This window comes from Lycorma delicatula, chromosome 9, assembly GCF_047948215.1.
Source record: "Lycorma delicatula isolate Av1 chromosome 9, ASM4794821v1, whole genome shotgun sequence".
NCBI lineage: Eukaryota > Metazoa > Arthropoda > Insecta > Hemiptera > Fulgoridae > Lycorma > Lycorma delicatula.
In genome coordinates this window covers 57,900,208-57,918,254 of record NC_134463.1, presented here as the reverse complement: position 1 = coordinate 57,918,254, position 18,047 = coordinate 57,900,208, and the positions used below count along the sequence as shown (strand labels likewise).

At 28.5% G+C, this 18,047-nt stretch overlaps 1 protein-coding gene across 1 annotated transcript in view; it reads right to left on the bottom strand.

Moving 5' to 3' along the window:
- The window catches only part of ci (transcriptional activator cubitus interruptus), a 752,653-nt gene extending 741,769 nt beyond the window's left edge, over nt 1–10,884 (bottom strand). The window contains exon 1 of the mRNA XM_075375510.1: nt 10,762–10,884. The gene's annotated coding sequence lies outside the window, so the exon portion shown is untranslated. The remainder of the gene's footprint in view (nt 1–10,761) is intronic.
- Nucleotides 10,885–18,047: the final 7,163 nt, after the last annotated feature.

Below are 18,047 nucleotides of genomic sequence, written 5' to 3'. Positions count from 1 at the left end.
CTTTTTACATTTAAAACAGTTTAAACGTATCTCCATAAATTAAAGCGTTAAAACAGACACTTCAAAAACTCACTACTAACCGAGTAATTTTTAATAATTCTTTCAAATATTTTATAAATTAAGTAAATTTTTAGCTTACAGTTAAATTATCACTTCTTTAAAAATATATGTATCATTATTTACTGGAATTGAATCAGCAACAGCCTTATATGATTTTTTCGTACTTTACTTTTTTATTAATCACCTTTATTTATTTTTTAAAATAAAACTGGTTGAAATAAGAAACATAATTTTTACCAATATCTTATTTAAATCCCCTAAAATTTTAACCAATTATACATCTAACTATTTTATACAGAAAACTATTTATCTGTAAACTGTCTCTCGTTCCAGTTTATCCGAGAAGTAATGGTATAGCTTCCAATCTGGTGTCCAGGTCGAAAGAATAATAATCAGTTCAAGGTAGCCTACAACTATTCGTAGATAATCATATAAAATATACTTTTAAACTCTACCATAAAGCCCAATTTTGTACAAATTTTATATAATTTTATATAAAATGCTTCATTATGGAGTTAATGGGAACTAATCCGGTTTGTCTAGGGACAAAAATTACCATTAATATCGAACACAATGTTATAATGTATATGTAAAATGTGTATTTTGAACTTGTATATGTATAAAACTAGCATCCCGTAGCTGCTTCGCCCGCGCTAATGGTTACTTGCGTTCCCGTCTCGGTCAGGGGATGTTTTGAACGATCGGGAATCGCTTCGCTCGTCCTTTCCGTGTTCATTAAACTCCGCCCCCTGTGTTCATTAAACTCAAGCTTGTAAGAATGATAATGATAAATAAAAATAAAAGGCTGTTCAACTTATATAAATTATCAGTGTATTATAATTTCTTCAGAGTAACAGTTTGGTTAGTAGAAGACCCACTAATTGGTTTTTAGATTTCCCATCGCGGAAATACATAATTATAAATATAAACATAAATTACTATAACAATGTTACGAAATCTTATGAAGATTCATTCAATAGCGGTAGCATAAAATGGCAATAATGTAAAAAGAAATTTATGTTTTTTTTTCCTTTAAAATATTAGGATTCAGAAAACTAGAAAATGGTTTTTAGATATTTATCTGAAGAGTGTTTCAAAGCCCAAATCTACAAAATATCTCGTTTAGTATAGTCGAAAATAGGTAAAATTTACAATTACTGTTCGAAATTTTTTTTTACCTTTCTTCAGCCCTTTCATGGTAGATTTTCAAAAAGTACGAGTAATTGGTTTTTAGATATTCACATGAACAAAAGTCAAGTTATTTTTCATTCGTTACAGAGAAATTCAAAAAAGTAAATTTCATTATTACACCATTTTAACCTTTTAAACTCAGAATTATAAAAAATCCTTCTTAGTGCGCACGTACACCGTAAGAAGAACGTATATACAGATTTTCATCAATTTATCTTCAATAGATTTTGTTGGGCGTTGTGATGAATCAACCATGACATGTTGTTTTATATATATAGTTTTTTATAAAAAGTTATGTAATGAAATTTGTATGTATTGCATGATTATTCTAGACTATTATAATTGCTACATAGGACAAACAGGTTAACGTTTTACAAGGACAAAAAAAAAAACATATAAAGGCACTTCATCTACCACTGAATCCCCTTTATTTCGAAAACCAACAAATAAAAAAGCACACATCCGTAAACATTAACAATATGAAAATAACAACACATAAAGAAGGCACATACTTGAAAAACTGCAAACATAAAAAACAAAATTCTTAAATAAGAAACACAACTTACATCACTCTACACACGCGCGCGTGAAAACACACACACAGACACATTTCAAATTTATCATGAATAGAAAAATCGTTCAAATGGAATTCAAACACCTGCGCCATAAACAATGGCATAATAACATTTAGAGCTTCCGGTAGCAGTTTCAGAAGAAGCTTAACTTACAAGTGAGGACAATTTTTTAGAGCTTTAAAAATAATTTAAAATAAAATGTACTTTAATCGATTTTAAAAACGTTTTTTTTGGTCTAAATTTAGCTATTTGATTTAAAAATAAAATAATATTACACATTTATGTACAAACTGATGAAAAACTCATACAACCTGGTATCTATATACTTTAAATAAAATATCTGGATAATATTCAAACAATTTCTATTACCAGGGAAATTTTGTATACCAATAAAATTTGTAAAACTAATTAGATTATACCAATTAAATAGTTTAATGTTGTTGGTAACGATAATATAAAGCATAATCAATCAATTGTTAGCCAACCAATATTAAATATCTAGTAAGCAGGGATATCTTTTACATAGTTTCAACGAGTTTTTATTTTTTTTAATTATTCAAAAAGCGTAACTGTAGGTAAAATTTCTGTAAGTCTATAGTCGTATTTATCCAGCTAATGAAAACAAATACACTATAAATCGGTTTAATACTTCCCCGTTTCTGGGAGGCAGGACGTCTTAGAGACCGTGTTCATTCGAGCATGCAAAAAAACTCGTCAAGCATGCACCGAAGTTTATGATAGGACACTTTCAACATTTTGATGTAATCTATAAATAGCATTTCCAAAATTTACATTAGAGAAAAAACAAATCGCAAAAATGTATGGTTTGTAAGTAATTAATCCTTGATATTTTAAATATATAGGTGACTATCTGATATACTTATGAGACACTCTTTGTAATGTAAATTATAATTAAAATATTAATTTATTATTAATGATATAATGATTCAATGATACAATGATTCATAATCATTGTGTCCACTTATTTTGCGTAATTTAATTTAATTTTTTTTAAGCTAATTTATCGTCCATTAGTTATTTATTAGATTGTTAGATTTGTGAATTAGTTTGTTAAAATAGTGTAATTATAAAACATAACCTGGTATGCCAATTCAAAAGTTACTACTTTTGTAAGTTCGACAAAAATAATATTTGCTCAAAAATAAATTCAAATTGTTCAAAATTATTTTCTTTTATAGAATTTTATTGAATTTAATAGAATGTTATAATTTACTGCATATTAATTTCTTCTTCAAGTAATATCTATAAAGATAGTTTAATGCCCTTTCAAATAACTGGCTACAATTTTTAAAATATTGATCACAAGAAGTTTTTGTGAAGGAGAATAGAATTTTTATAAACAAAAAAAGGCCTTTTTAATTAGCCAAAAGTAAATATTTTTTAAAGTGAAAATTTTCAAGAAAATCTGGTTTGTGATTATTCAGGGTTTGGAAAATTACTGTGTAATATGCTTTAGAATTATGTGGTGCATTCTGTTCTTTCGGGGTTAGGTTGGTTGCCCTGTGGGTTTATTGAGCATTGCTCAGTAATAAATCAAAACGTCACTTGTTGAGTTGTTTGTATGTGTTTCGTTTATCGAAATCAACAGTTCCAATAAATATATTGGTTCTTTCACTCGAGAAAAGCATCTTTCCCGTCGAACACGTCTTTTGTGGAGGTGACAAGTATTCTGATTTAGTATAGCACAAGTTTTCGGAAAAGTTTTCGAATAATCCTCCCGTTCCTTACCGTAATCCATTTCGAACTCTAACCAAACATTTTCGGACAACAAGCTCTGTTGAAGACGCTGATTGAAATAGAAGACCACTTAAACTAAACGAATAGAAGCTGCTTGATATTTCGGATGTTATGACCGAAAAGTCCATCAAAGTAACCCACCGGGTCGGTCTAGTGGTGAACGCATCTTCACAAATCAGCTGATTTGGAAGTCAAGAGTTTCAGAGTTCAAGTCCTAGTAAAGGCAGTAACTTTTATACGGATTTGAATACTAGATCATGGATACCGGTATTCTTTGGTGGTAGGGTTTCAATTAACCACACATCTCAGGAATGGTCGAACTGAGACTATACAATAAAATACTTCATTTACACTCATACATATCATAATCATTCATCCTCTGAAGTAGTATGTGAACGATAATTCCCGGAGGATAAACAGTAAAAAGAAAATCCATCAAATTCAATACGTAAGTTATCAGAAAAGTAAGGTATTGTACTTGTTGCCGCACGTAAGGTTGTAAGAAAAGAACTAAAACTTCAGTAAAAAGAAAATCCATCAAATTCAATACGTAAGTTAGCAGAGAAGCAAGGTATTGTACTTGTTGCCGCACGTAAGGTTGTAAGAAAAGAACTAAAACTTCAGTAAAAAGAAAATCCATCAAATTCAATACGTAAGTTAGCAGAGAAGCAAGGTATTGTACTTGTTGCCGCACGTAAGGTTGTAAGAAAAGAACTAAAACTTTTTGTGTTCAAGAAGTGAAACCTAAAGATCATGTTAAAAGACTAAATTATTGTCAACAGTTTAAACGTTTTACTGATTAAAATTCCGTAGGTATCCTCGACATTACGTTTTTTACAGATGAAGCGTGGTTTCATTTGAAAAGGTATATTAATTCACAAAATAAACAACTAACCCCCACGAATTACACGAACAATCTTCACACGAAGCGAAAATTGGAGTCTAGGTCGATCTGAGTAGAACGCAAATTGTGGGTCCAATCTCTTTTGAAAATACAGTTAATGGTGATCGTTATTGTGCTGTTTTAAAAAACTTCACTGGTCAGTTAACAAAAATGGAAACCCATCACGGTTGGTTCTAACAAATTGGCGCCACAGAGATCATAGCTAACAGGTCAATAACCTTTTTACGAAATATCTTTGGCGAACGAATCATTTCGAAAGGTTTGTAGCCTGTACGTCGGCTGATTTGTAAGTCGAGAGTTCCAGCGTTCAAGCCCTAGTAAAGGCAGTTACTTTTATACGATTTTGAATACTAGATCGTGGATACCGGTGTTCTTTGGTAGTAGAGTTTCAATTAACCACACATCTCAGGAATGGTCGAACTGAGACTGCACAAGACTATACAAAAAAAGATTATTACGGGGGGATTAAGATTACGGGGGATAACGAAACAAGCAGTCTATCGCTGCAAACAAGTACGACTAACGAACTAAAAACCGCAATAACGGCATGCGTATTAGATATTCCTGTACATCAGCTGGTTAAAGTTTTTGAAAACTAACTGAGCAGTGTTATATTGATGTGGAGGAAGTTATTTTCAACACCTTTTTTAAACTAACCCAGTTACTGTAATATCCGTTTTTATTAAATAATGAAATAAAAATGCTAAGCTATAATTAAAAAAATTCGTCATTACACTTCCGTAATTCCAGTGCACAGCAAGTTTTCGAACGCACTGTATTAAATGTTTAAGGCACTTACAAGAAAGTCAGAATCCAGGGAAAAGTTGCTGCTTTAGAAACTTCAACCGCTATTTCTCGATTAAAAATTGAAAAATGTCCAAACTGTTTTCTCATAAACGGTTCGTTCGATAAATTCTCAATTTATATTTATTTTGACGAATTCTATAAAATTGGAGAAGGTTCTAGATTCGATCTGTACGAATTTTTTTATGTGTTTTAAGATAAGAAATTAATTCTTTTTGTTTTGTAATATTGAACATTTTATTTCGTTTAATATCTAGTTAAATTGCCACATTTTGAAATGTTTTTTTTTAATAAACTTTGAAACACATACGTTTGTAAATTAGTTTCTGTGGACTTTAACACACGGTTTCTTCTTTTCAACTAAAACCTCTGTTCTCTTTTCACAAACAGAGGTTTGCGTTGTATAAGTCTTTTTCAGTGCTATTTTTGAGCTGGTGGTCGAGTGTGTACCCAGTTTCACAATCTTTAAATCTAAGAACTGTTACAACGCCTTTGTGCCCTTACTGTTAAGACAATTAATAAGAATTCTTTTCACGAGGATTCAGAGGATTTGGCGCACGATTTGTTCGAACACCCGCGGTGAAAAGAGTAGCAACGACTCATGGTCGCAAGTCCCTGTTACGAGCAAAGTGGCCTTTACTCTTAGTCCTGTTCGCACTCTTTTAGAGCGGGGACCGTAATCTGTTAACTGTGTGTTGTTCTTTGTACCATTTTACTCAAAATTAAATTCTGTACAGGTTTGGAATTTGTTAAAGGACCTGTCAAATCGGTACAGGAAACCTATTAAAGTTTTCTTTAAAACCTTTATTTGTTTATTACCCATTTAACAAAGTAATTTTATGCTAAACTTGAAATAGTGTGTTTTTCATCCGCAGTCTTTTGTGTTTTACTCCAGATTTATCGAAATTTTTTTTTCTCTAATACCAGTTCTTCTGGGATCTAATTTTTTTTCTCAAATGAAATTTCATATAACATAAAATTTACCCCTTAATATGGATCCCAAGAATTAAAGTCTGGCTTAATTTTACAGAAGGCACAGAGAAAAATCTTTCGCCAGTCTATACTCGCTGATGAAACATTTCCGAACGAATATTTACGTGAACTTTCTTCTTTATTTTCACCAGAAGAACATGTCCTGAAAGTTTGTTACATTCTTTGTGTAATTCTGTATAAGAAAACTTTTTAAGAATATTGTATAACCTACATAATTTGAAGTAATTGTAATTTTTTTTTTTTGTTATCTTCTCTAATTATTATAATATTACTACACAGTGGCCTGTTATCAATCTGATACCAAAAAATTTTCACACGGAAATTTAAGAAAATTAGTCGCATAACTTATAATAATATATATCCGATATTCCAGAACCGTAGCTTACGCTGGTAAACATTTTATATTTTGTGAGTTCTTTTATCTTATTTTTACTAAGACGTAGTTAAAAATAATGTAACATCCCGCATCCAAGAGAGAAATTGGATGCGGGATGTTACATTATTTCAATCATGTTCAAATTAATTCTTTTTATATCTTTACTGAGCATTATTTTTTTATCAAGATGCAAGTTTTTCGCCATTCCAATTCTCGCAAGAGGGTTTTTTTCCATACGACTGACTGATCCTTTGTCCATCCAAATTAAAGAAAAAAAAATAATAAAAAATAAAATAAACTTTATAATCAAAATAAAAATCTTCTTTAAAAAATTTCTCTGAAAGCTAATATTTTCTCATTAATCATTTAAACGTTTTATTAAATTTGGCGCCAAATTAATGGCTAGTAAATTATTGATATTTTCTTTCTATTTTGCTCGGTTTCTGAAATTAAAAATTTCACTGAACACTGATTTCTATGTTGAGTACTATTTGGTTTACCTTTCTTAGTTTCATTCTTTTATTATACGAGTATGTTGATGCGTTTCAGAATAACTCCAATGTTAAAACTTGTATTTCTTAGAGTACTTAGAGTACAATAAGTTTTTGCAATGGATTGTTCCGAAACGCGTCAACATCAATGAATGAAGCTAAGAAAGATAGAGTACTCAAAATAGAAAAAAAAATTAAAGGTACTTTGAAAAATTATTTATTTTTGATAGATTTAAATAAATAATTCACTTTTCCAAATGATTTTAATACTTGCAGTTAATTTAAATAAACTATTACCGAATTTTACAGTGATATTGTAAAATATAAAATTATTATTAATACTATTCAATAATTCTACTATTTCACTAGATTTCATTAAAATTTTAATTAAAAGAAAGAATTTCCTAAAAATGGTTCATATAATTTTAATAAACTTTTAAAATGTACGGCCATTTGAAACACTGATTTTTTCACATATTTCAACCCCCAGTAAAATATTTCTTAAATTTAAACACTAAAATATAACATTCCCAGTTGTTTTAAAAATATTGGTTGAAAATAATTGATATTGTATAACGGTCAAGTTTTTATTAAAAAAATATCTTAGAAGATAAATCAAAATCTATTAAAAAGAATAGTAATTATTTTTCTCACATGTAGTAACATGTGAGTGAATACGTAAAATTAAATATTTACGGTCTACACCCGTAGAATGAAACAAAGGGACGCTTCGAATTCACTTGAAACGTCTCCATTTTTATAGTTAAAAAATGTATCATTTTTCCCTAACTTCCATCTTTGATGAATCCAGAATAAAAGAAAACACTTTTCACAAATATATTACATTAAATAATTAACTCATACGTATAAAATTTAGGCCTACTTCATTTTCTTCTAACCATACAATTTTCAACAAAATAAAAAATTATAAAAACTTTTAATTTATTATAAAACTAGAGAAATTATCTATATTTTTATGAATGTCTTTTGTTCATAATTTGGAAACAATTTAACGTAATAAAATAAAATTGTTTTATTTTTAGATTTAAAAAAACAAATTAATAATAAAATTATATGTTAAAAGTTAAATCTTTATGCGTAAAATACCTAAGGTTTAAATTTAATTTTAAAAATAAATTAAGTATTAATTGATAAATGGTTAGCAAATTTTTAGAATTTAGTTTAACAACACAATAAATAAAATGAACCCTAAAAAAAATTTAAATCTTTCATTCTTTTTTTTTATTATTTATTTAAAACCCCCCTCAGAAATTAAAAAAATAAACATAAAAAACAAAGATCTTGGTTAATATTGAAAAATCTAATTTAAAAAAATGTTTAAATAAATTAAATAAACAAATGACAGGAAATATAAATGAATAATCGTCAATAATTTACAAAAATGAATAAATTTATACAGATTTGTACCCGTATCAACAATTTGTAATAAAATGTTAATTATTATAATTTAGCTGCTTTTACCCACAGCTTCTTTATTGCGCTTAATTAATAGTCTAAGAAATACCAGGCTAAGTTCAACATTTTAATTAATTACAATCAATTTATAAATAAACTTAGAAAAAATTTGTTTCCATTTTTAAAAAAGGAATTATTAATACCATTTCAAAATTTTTACTTACTTCTTTTTTTTTTAATGGTTTACGAAGTTATTAATATTTTTACAGTTTCTAAATAAAAGAATTTGAATTAATCAAGAAACTATATTTTTTATTAAACTTTACGACGTTTTTCGTTTAATATATATATATTTTAAATTATAGCTAGTAAAGAAATTGAACTGATCTAATAATAAAAATAAATCGTCGTGTCTTTTTTTATTAAATCTAATCAGTTTGTTACTTTTTCTTGAAAAAAAATTATTGCGAAAAAATAAAGAAAACCAGAATCTTTGATTGTCCAAAAATCTCATAAATGATGTTTTTTTTCTCTTAATATTATATTTATTTTCAATGATAATTTTGAATTAATAATGAAAATTTTAAAAACTTAATATTGTAAGTAAGAAATAACTAATGCGTTATATAATTCCTAATTAATGCATTTTAATTCTTCTTTCAAAGATCAGAAGTAACCAGTAACTAATTATTTATGTCAATTAAACAAAAAAATTAAATTAAAGTTTAGTACTAAACTTTATATTTGTGATAATCTAAAAAACAACACCGGTATAATACTCTATAGAGATTCCAGATATCAAATTTATCATATAACATAAAAAAGGAACTTCTTATAATATTATTTACATAATTTTGTAAGTATAAATATTTTTACTTTAATTAATTTAACATCAATTCGCTCAAAATTAAATTTAAAAAAAATTTATTGTACTTTTTTTAATTTATATAATCAGAAAAAAGTATTTATTGGTAATTTTTATTGCTTTTTATTAAAAAAAGAAAAATAATTTTTCAGAAAAATAATAATAGATATATCTTTGAAACACTTTTTTTTTAATTTTTCAAATCACATTACGCTAAATTTGAAAAGTAAATCGGTGTTTACACAACTACTTAAGGTATTAATTTAAACTTTTAATAGAAAAATAAAAATAAAATCTTTTATCAATCTTAACTTAAATACAAAGCGCTTTCAGAACTATATTTTTATTACTTTTAACATATTTAAGTGTTTAATTTTAGATTATCTTTTAAAATATAATTTTAAAAAAACAAACAGATACAGTCATTAAATAATAAGTATCACAAAAATAATAAAACAGAATAATTAAATAAATACCAGAAGTAACCAAAGTTGAAGAAAAACAAACATAAATTAAATAAAGTTTTATGTTATTCATTTTATATATACATAACTTTTTTTATTATGTTAGACCATAAATTTATTCAGAATGAAACTGAAAGTAAAAGTAAATTATAAATTATCATAATAGAATAATAACAGTATACAATTTTATTTTCACCAAATTACATGTAATTAAGGATATCAGGAGTGGAATCTATATCAAGCTTTAAATCGTGACGAGTATGCTCTCAAAAAAAATAAAACTTATATTTTAGTAACCTCAAGATAATTTTATAATTATGAATATACTTAAAAAATATTTTTTTTCTTTTGGAGACAAAATAAAATATTTTAATTTAGATTTTTAAAATTAATCTAATTATCAAATAAGTATTTCTTAATTGATAACCTGAAAGAAAATTTGAATTTTTTTATAATCAAAACTAAAATTAAATAAAAATTAGGAAAACTAATTCAATAAAGATTAATATGGTCCTGTAAGATCCTGTAATATATAAGGTGGTCTGTTTAATTAGAAAAACTAAATTTCAGTCTTATTCTTAAAACATTGAAGAAAATGATTTAATTCAATACAATAAACTAAATCTATTCCTGGATAAATATTTTTATTAACAGAATTTGAAAATCAAAAGATTTTATCAATCTATAATAAAAATTTTAAATAATACAAAATATCCCTGAAAAAATGCATTATTATATTTAATTACAAAGCCAACATTAATTTAGTAAGAATATCTCTTACCAAAATAATAATTTATCTTAAATAATATTACTATATTCTTTGAAAACAAATAAAAATTAAACGAGATTTATTTTTATACATACCTCAATAATCTGCAGTTAAAATAGTTGAATAGAAATCCGTTTGTACCATTTCTTTTAATAATAATTTCCCTATTCTTATAGTAAACAATGAAGACGTTTTCTATTATTAGTTCACTAAAGAATTATTAAAAAGAGCGCGAGCGGATCAATTCAATAAACACTTTCAATTGAAATACACGTGAAAAAATTTATTCACGTGTGAACCATTCATTCAGTTTAATCTATTATAATATTAATTTTTAGTTCAATTAAAAATTGACTGAACACATTCATTTATTCATTAAAAAATAATATAATCATTTGAATACACGCATTTAGTACATAATTTTTATAGTTAATATTTAATCACTTTTAAAAAAATGGTACCCTTTAGTATAATATTAAATAATTATATTTTTAAAACAAACTTTTTTGAAGTTAAGAGTTAGAGACCGGAAGCGCGTGCAGATATCGTCCATGTGTTGATCCCGTGTTTTGAACCAATGACTGTTTTCCACCACTTCACCTCTTCGTCAAATCAACCACCTACCCCTCCCACTGTTACTGCTCTAGCTGCCGCCGCCGCTGAGGTTATGGTTTTATCCCCACTACAAAGATATCTGACTGAGACATGTAACATCTCACTTAGCTTTTGCCTCCTCTCAGCCGAGGTGGTACACTCATGAATAGCCTAGTAGTTTTGTGGTGGGGCGAACGACAAAAACTCGCGGCCAGCGGCACACCAAGTCAGACGATATAGCATAAATAGCCACAACACACCATACTTACTAACTTATTATTACTTTATACTGATGCTACGCGCTAAACTAAATGACATTATTGTCATGCCATTTATAATCTTTAAATAAAACGAGGTAATTTTATAAATAAAATTTAATAATTATTGTATTAAACGTTGTAATATTTTAAATCGTAGTAACAGTTATAAAAAGATAAAGAATTAGGATATTTTTTAAAAATAAACGGCGATATAACAATCACTCTTACTGAATCATTGACAAATATATCTTACTAATCCTTGTTTTCAAGTAATTAAAATTTTGCACAAAGTCTCTTCTTAGCTTTAAAAATTTTATTTACCTTTTTTCTCGCCTAAAAATTGTTTTTAAACATAATAATGATTTTTGAGTTGTTTTGGGTGGTATAAAACGAAAAAAATTTCAAATTTAGATAAGCATGAAAATTGGTCGAGTCGTACTTGACCGACCATTATCGGCTGAACTCGGTCAGACCACTTCTGAAGTCTGAATATTTTTATAGTCGTTACTGTGTGACTTTGATGCGGTTCAATAAAGAAACACGAATGCTAATCGAAAAAATGTTTTACGAATAAGATTAAATTTTTGTTACAATCATTCATAAATACATTATTCTTATTTATTTAATAAAATAAATTTGAGGGTGCGGAAGGTGTCAAACCCCTATTTTAAAGATTATAAAGGTAGCGTCACCGCCTCTCTGTCAATTTGTCATACTTGAGAGACGCTAGAGATGCCCCTCGATCAAATTTTATATAAATTATTATTACTTTTTTTAATTTAATAAGGACTAATTCTCATTGAATATTTTTAAATCGAATATACAATTAATTATAAATTAATAGTATAATTCCACCATAATAATTATAACAAATTATAATTGTTACATTAATAGTTATAATGCATAAGTGCAACATATCAATTTTAGAAACTTACAGCCCCGTACAGGGTATCAGTTAATTTAATTTTCATTCACGAACATTTCTTAAAACACGTAAAGATATAATTACGGCGCCGCGTTAACCGTCGGCGCCAACTTTCATTAATATGCCAGTACTACTGTGAACGTGAACATGTAACTGATGACAAAACCCCGGCCATTTATATTACGCACATGAACGGAAAATAAAGAACATTTTTTTTTTCCTTTGACGTACCGATCGGTAATGAATATCATTTGAATTTAATCGTTCATTTTCAGTTTACAGTCCTCATTTTGATTCAGTTTGTTTCTGTATGAGTTCATCAAATGGGAACATACCTTAATGTATAAAAGACTTTTCTGGGCGTGTTCTCGGGTACGTTTTTTTAATATTTTTTTAGCCTCCGGGACCGGGTATTGCTTCAGAGAATGAGATGAAATGGCAATTTTTTAGCGTGTAAAAATGCCACATCTGACCGAGATTCAAACCTGGAACCTTCAGATGAAAAGCTGAAATTCTATCACTCGCGTCATGTGTAATAAAGAGTGGGTTAATTAAGCTGGAAAATGTTTAAAACTTTTGTATTTAAATATGCTTTTATTTTAACATGAATATTTCTACATTTTTTTGTTAAATAAGACATGTCATTTTAGTTTTTATAGTCAAATATTATTTTCTTTTAATTTTCGAGCAGGACTAAAAAAACTATAAGACTACCACTGTAAGAATTTTATAATCTTATCTGTCTTATAGTGTAGTCTTAAACGAAAATTTTACATTACAATCGCCGAACATGGCCGGTGTAATGCAAACAATTTCTTTAATTTTTACGTCCTTGTACGAAGTAAAGGTATTGTATCGCAAAAATTTTCGGTTTTCAGATTTCAACGGAAATATCCATTTTGACCATTCCTGAATCCATTTTGACTAGTTTATGCGTGACGTCTGTACATACGTATGTATCTCGCATAGCTCAAAAACGATTAGCCGTAGTATGTTGAAATTTTGGATTTAGGATTGTTGTAACATCTAGTTGTTCAACTCCCCTTTTCATTGTAATCGATTGCACCAAAACTGTCCAAAAAAGCCCAAAATCCACACTAATTTTGGTTTTGGACTTTTTCTTAACTGCAGTAATAAGTTTTCGTTGAGAGCTTTTCAACAATATATCGTAAGTGGTACTTATATTCATTGGTTCCAGAGTTATAGCCAAACAAAATTTTAATTAATGAAATATCTGGATCTTACAAGTTGAAGGCACACGGTTCGAATCCGGCTTCATATACTTTTTTTTAATTTAAATATATTGATTTATTAATAACTATAACCTCTGATTGAAAAAAAAATTAATTATACATAATTCAATAATAACAATACAAACAAATATGAAAAAAAAAATCAGAAATTGTTAGTGAAATAAAATTGTATGTAACTTTCATTTTAATTCAAAGATTTTAACAATCAGAGGTTAATAATTATTAATAAATAAATATAGTTAAATTAAAAAAAAAGTTAAAAAAAATATATGTATGTAGATGAAGTCGGATTCGAACCGATGTGTGCATGGTTACGGATCCGACACGTTTTCACTTACACCACATACCTACTACGGACATCACATTGCACCACAAAAAATTTGGTGTACACCATAATGCAATTGTGTAACTGTCCACTATATTAAAGAATTGGAGGATCATATCTCACTTTCAAATGAAATAAGTTTAAAAGAAGTACAGCAAAAAATGTGTATATATAATTAAATAGGCGTAAAAGGAAATCATGTGGTAAAAATCAACATCAGATTCTTAATTTTAGTTCCGCAACGTTTGCGGTCCCTCAACATACACCTTTTTCTTGGAGCAAACCCAAAGAAAAGAGTCGTATGCGTGCAAATTAGAAGATCTATCCGGCCACAGTGTACCCTTTCGTTTGATATGATACTGTTCGGAAAGAGTCCTCTTAAAACGGTAGTAGGCACATCAGCTGTACGACTTGTAGCACCGATTTAAAACAGGTAATTTGTAGAAATTGTACTAATTGCCACACAATCGAACTAACTGTACAAATAGAATTTGCCACACAAATTTTGTGACTAACGCGTAATGCGCTGCAATAACAGTTGCAGTAGTGTTTTCTCGATAATTTTGAAAAAAGAAAGGTCCAATAATGCCAGATAACGAAATTGTACAACACACTGTGACCTTCAAACTATGCAACGGTTTTTCGTGTAACTAAAGTGGGTCTTCTGCGCTCCAATATCGATTATTCTGCTCATTTACGTAGCGTTCGAGTAAAAATGAAGTTCAAACGACATAACCACATGGTAGATTAAATTTTCATAATCAACCAAATTCTGCAAAAAAGGTTTTTGATAAAAATTCATGCGAGTAACCGATTCAGCATCTTTTAATTCCTGAACAATAAGAATTTTATTTATAAGGATGAAAAGTCTTTATGTAAGATTCAACTAATCAATGATTCACTAATATTCAATGCTAATCCAAAAAATTTAATCGCATAACATTTTTGACTGCGTTTTTTTAGGGAGTTCATACTCTTATCAATGTTTTCTGGTGTTCTAATACTTTCTGCTACTTCTTTATGTTCTAATTTAAATGTGAACCCACCCGCTTTTCTCAAACCTTTTAACCCATAAGTTCATTGAATGAACAGACATTAATCACCCATAACCCAGGATATTAAACTGATTGTGAAATAGCTTTCGTACAGTTGTCGCGGAGTCACCATTTTTATATAGCGATTCAACACAGAAACCATGATGCGCACCTGACCAAGTTTCCATGGTTACTAAATTGCATTATATGGTTGATAATATATCATGATGTTCAGCGTCCTCATCCAAAGGTCAAATGATTACCAAGATTTTAAATTTTCACCCTTCATTGATGTACCCTTTACAAAATCAAAGTAGTCTAGAGATTTTTAGCAATTAAATGATAATAAAATTATTGGCACAAATGTAGTCAAAATATGGGATAAATTTGATCATAGATAATCTTGAATAAATGGTACATTTCTCATAAGGTTTTTAATATTGTATGAAAAAAAAAGTAATAACACGAGATATTTCTTTGCTTTTCATTTAGCCATTGTACCAACTGGTATGTGCTATTTTTCGGAGAACAAATCATTTTACCCGTAGAGTTACCTTTAAGATTTATTTTTTTATTTTTTGCTTCAGTTATGGCAAATATCTAATTTTATGTAGTTTTAAAATTTTTAACAAGAAAAAAGTTTTAATTTTTTCTAAAATTTAAGTGTAGGCCTACAACTAGAATTCACATAACGTATTAAAATTTCTTTCTTTTTTTTTTGTCTTCAGTCATTTGACTGGTTTGATGCAGCTCTCCAAGATTCCCTATCTAGTGCTAGTCGTTTCATTTCAGTATACCCTCTACATCCTACATCCCCAACAATTTGTTTTACATACTCCAAACGTGGCCTGCCTACACAATTTTTCCCTTCTACCTGTCCTTCCAATATTAAAGCGACTATTCCAGGATGCCTTAGTATGTGGCCTATAAGTCTGTCTCTTCTTTTAACTATATTTTTCCAAATGCTTCTTTCTTCATCTATTTGCCGCAATACCTCTTCATTTGTCACTTTATCCACCCATCTGATTTTTAACATTCTCCTATAGCACCACATTTCAAAAGCTTCTAATCTTTTCTTCTCAGATACTCCGATTGTCCAAGTTTCACTTCCATATAAAGCGACACTCCAAACATACACTTTCAAAAATCTTTTCCTGACATTTAAATTAATTTTTGATGTAAACAAATTATATTTCTTACTGAAGGCTCGTTTAGCTTGTGCTATTCGGCATTTTATATCGCTCCTGCTTCGTCCATCTTTAGTAATTTTACTTCCCAAATAACAAAATTCTTCTACCTCCATAATCTTTTCTCCTCCTATTTTCACATTCAGCGGTCCATCTTTGTTATTTCTACTACATTTCATTACTTTTGTTTTGTTCTTGTTTATTTTCATGCGATAGTTCTTGCGTAGGACTTCATCTATGCCGTTCATTGTTTCTTCTAAATCCTTTTTACTCTCGGCTAGAATTACTATATCATCAGCAAATCGTAGCATCTTTATCTTTTCACCTTGTACTGTTACTCCGAATCTAAATTGTTCTTTAACATCATTAACTGCTAGTTCCATGTAAAGATTAAAAAGTAACGGAGATAGGGAACATCCTTGTCGGACTCCCTTTCTTATTAGGGCTTCTTTCATATGTTCTTCAATTGTTATTGTTGCTAAAATAAAATTTCTTAACCTTATATATATAAATAATTCTTATATATATAATTATATATATATATTTTTTTTTATTTAAACCTTATTCCAAGAAGTATGTTAGATGAAATAGCAGTTACGATTTATCGGTATAAAAAATATAAGTTCAACAAAAGACACAAATCACATCCAAAAATATCATAAACAATCTTAAAACTAAAAGCATTCATGCCAGTTTTAGTAAAGTAATGTCGGGAATAAAGTAGTTTCCACCTGACTTTCTTTACTAATCCAAACACCCAAACATACAAAATTATATCAAGCTCATGGGACCTTACGATGAGCCTGCTACTCCAAAATGCAAGGAATATTCATTCCTACAAGTTAAATCAACTTCTCATGATTATGATTCTGATGATTATCATTATTCATCAGAATAATCTGATGATTATTTGAATGATGAAAATTATAACTCTTATGCAGGTTACATATTAAGAAATACGTACCGTGTAACGAAAATTATATGTAATGTTTGTTTGGGCCTCACTACACTTTTCTGTACCGTACTATGCAAGAAAATTACAGGAAATTTTAAAAACTTGGTTCTTCATTTTACATTTCGGTAAGGGGACTAAAATTGATGGTATATTTATTGTTAGTCATTTAATGCTATTTAATAAACATGAAACACAATGCACATCATGCTTTCTGTGTTACATCGTTTTATAGAAATGTTGACAACAGGAAAAAGATTATTTCATAATCGGTTCAATATTTCGCGTCATCAGCGGATACCATCTGTTCATCCGATTAGCTTATAGGTTAAAAGGTTTGAGAAAATTGGGTCCACATTTAATTTAAATAATTTAAAACATAAAGGAGCAGCAAAATATATTGGTAAGAATTCCAACTGCCATACGCAGTTCAAAATGTTCTACGATTAAACTTGCTTTAGCATTGAATAATATCCCATCGATTTGTCGAATTTTATATAAGAGCTTAAGTTTTTATCCTAGGAAATAGAATTTAAATTGTTCAATAATTAATAGATGCTGATTCGGTTGCTTACATGAATTTTTGTCAAGAAATGTTGCAGCGTTTGGATGGTTATGAAAAATCTTAATCAACGATATGTTTATGTCAGTTGAAGCTCATTTTTAGTCTTCTTCTCTAAGCCCTATTGAAGCAGAAATTTTCCTTCCACACATACCTAATTATTTTTAATTTTATTAAAATAATTTTCATTATTTGGTTTCCAAAGGATTAAAAATGTTCAAATTTTTATATACAGTTAATCAGAACCCTCCAGCCATTCCGTTCGTTGGATGCTCATTGCATCTTGAAA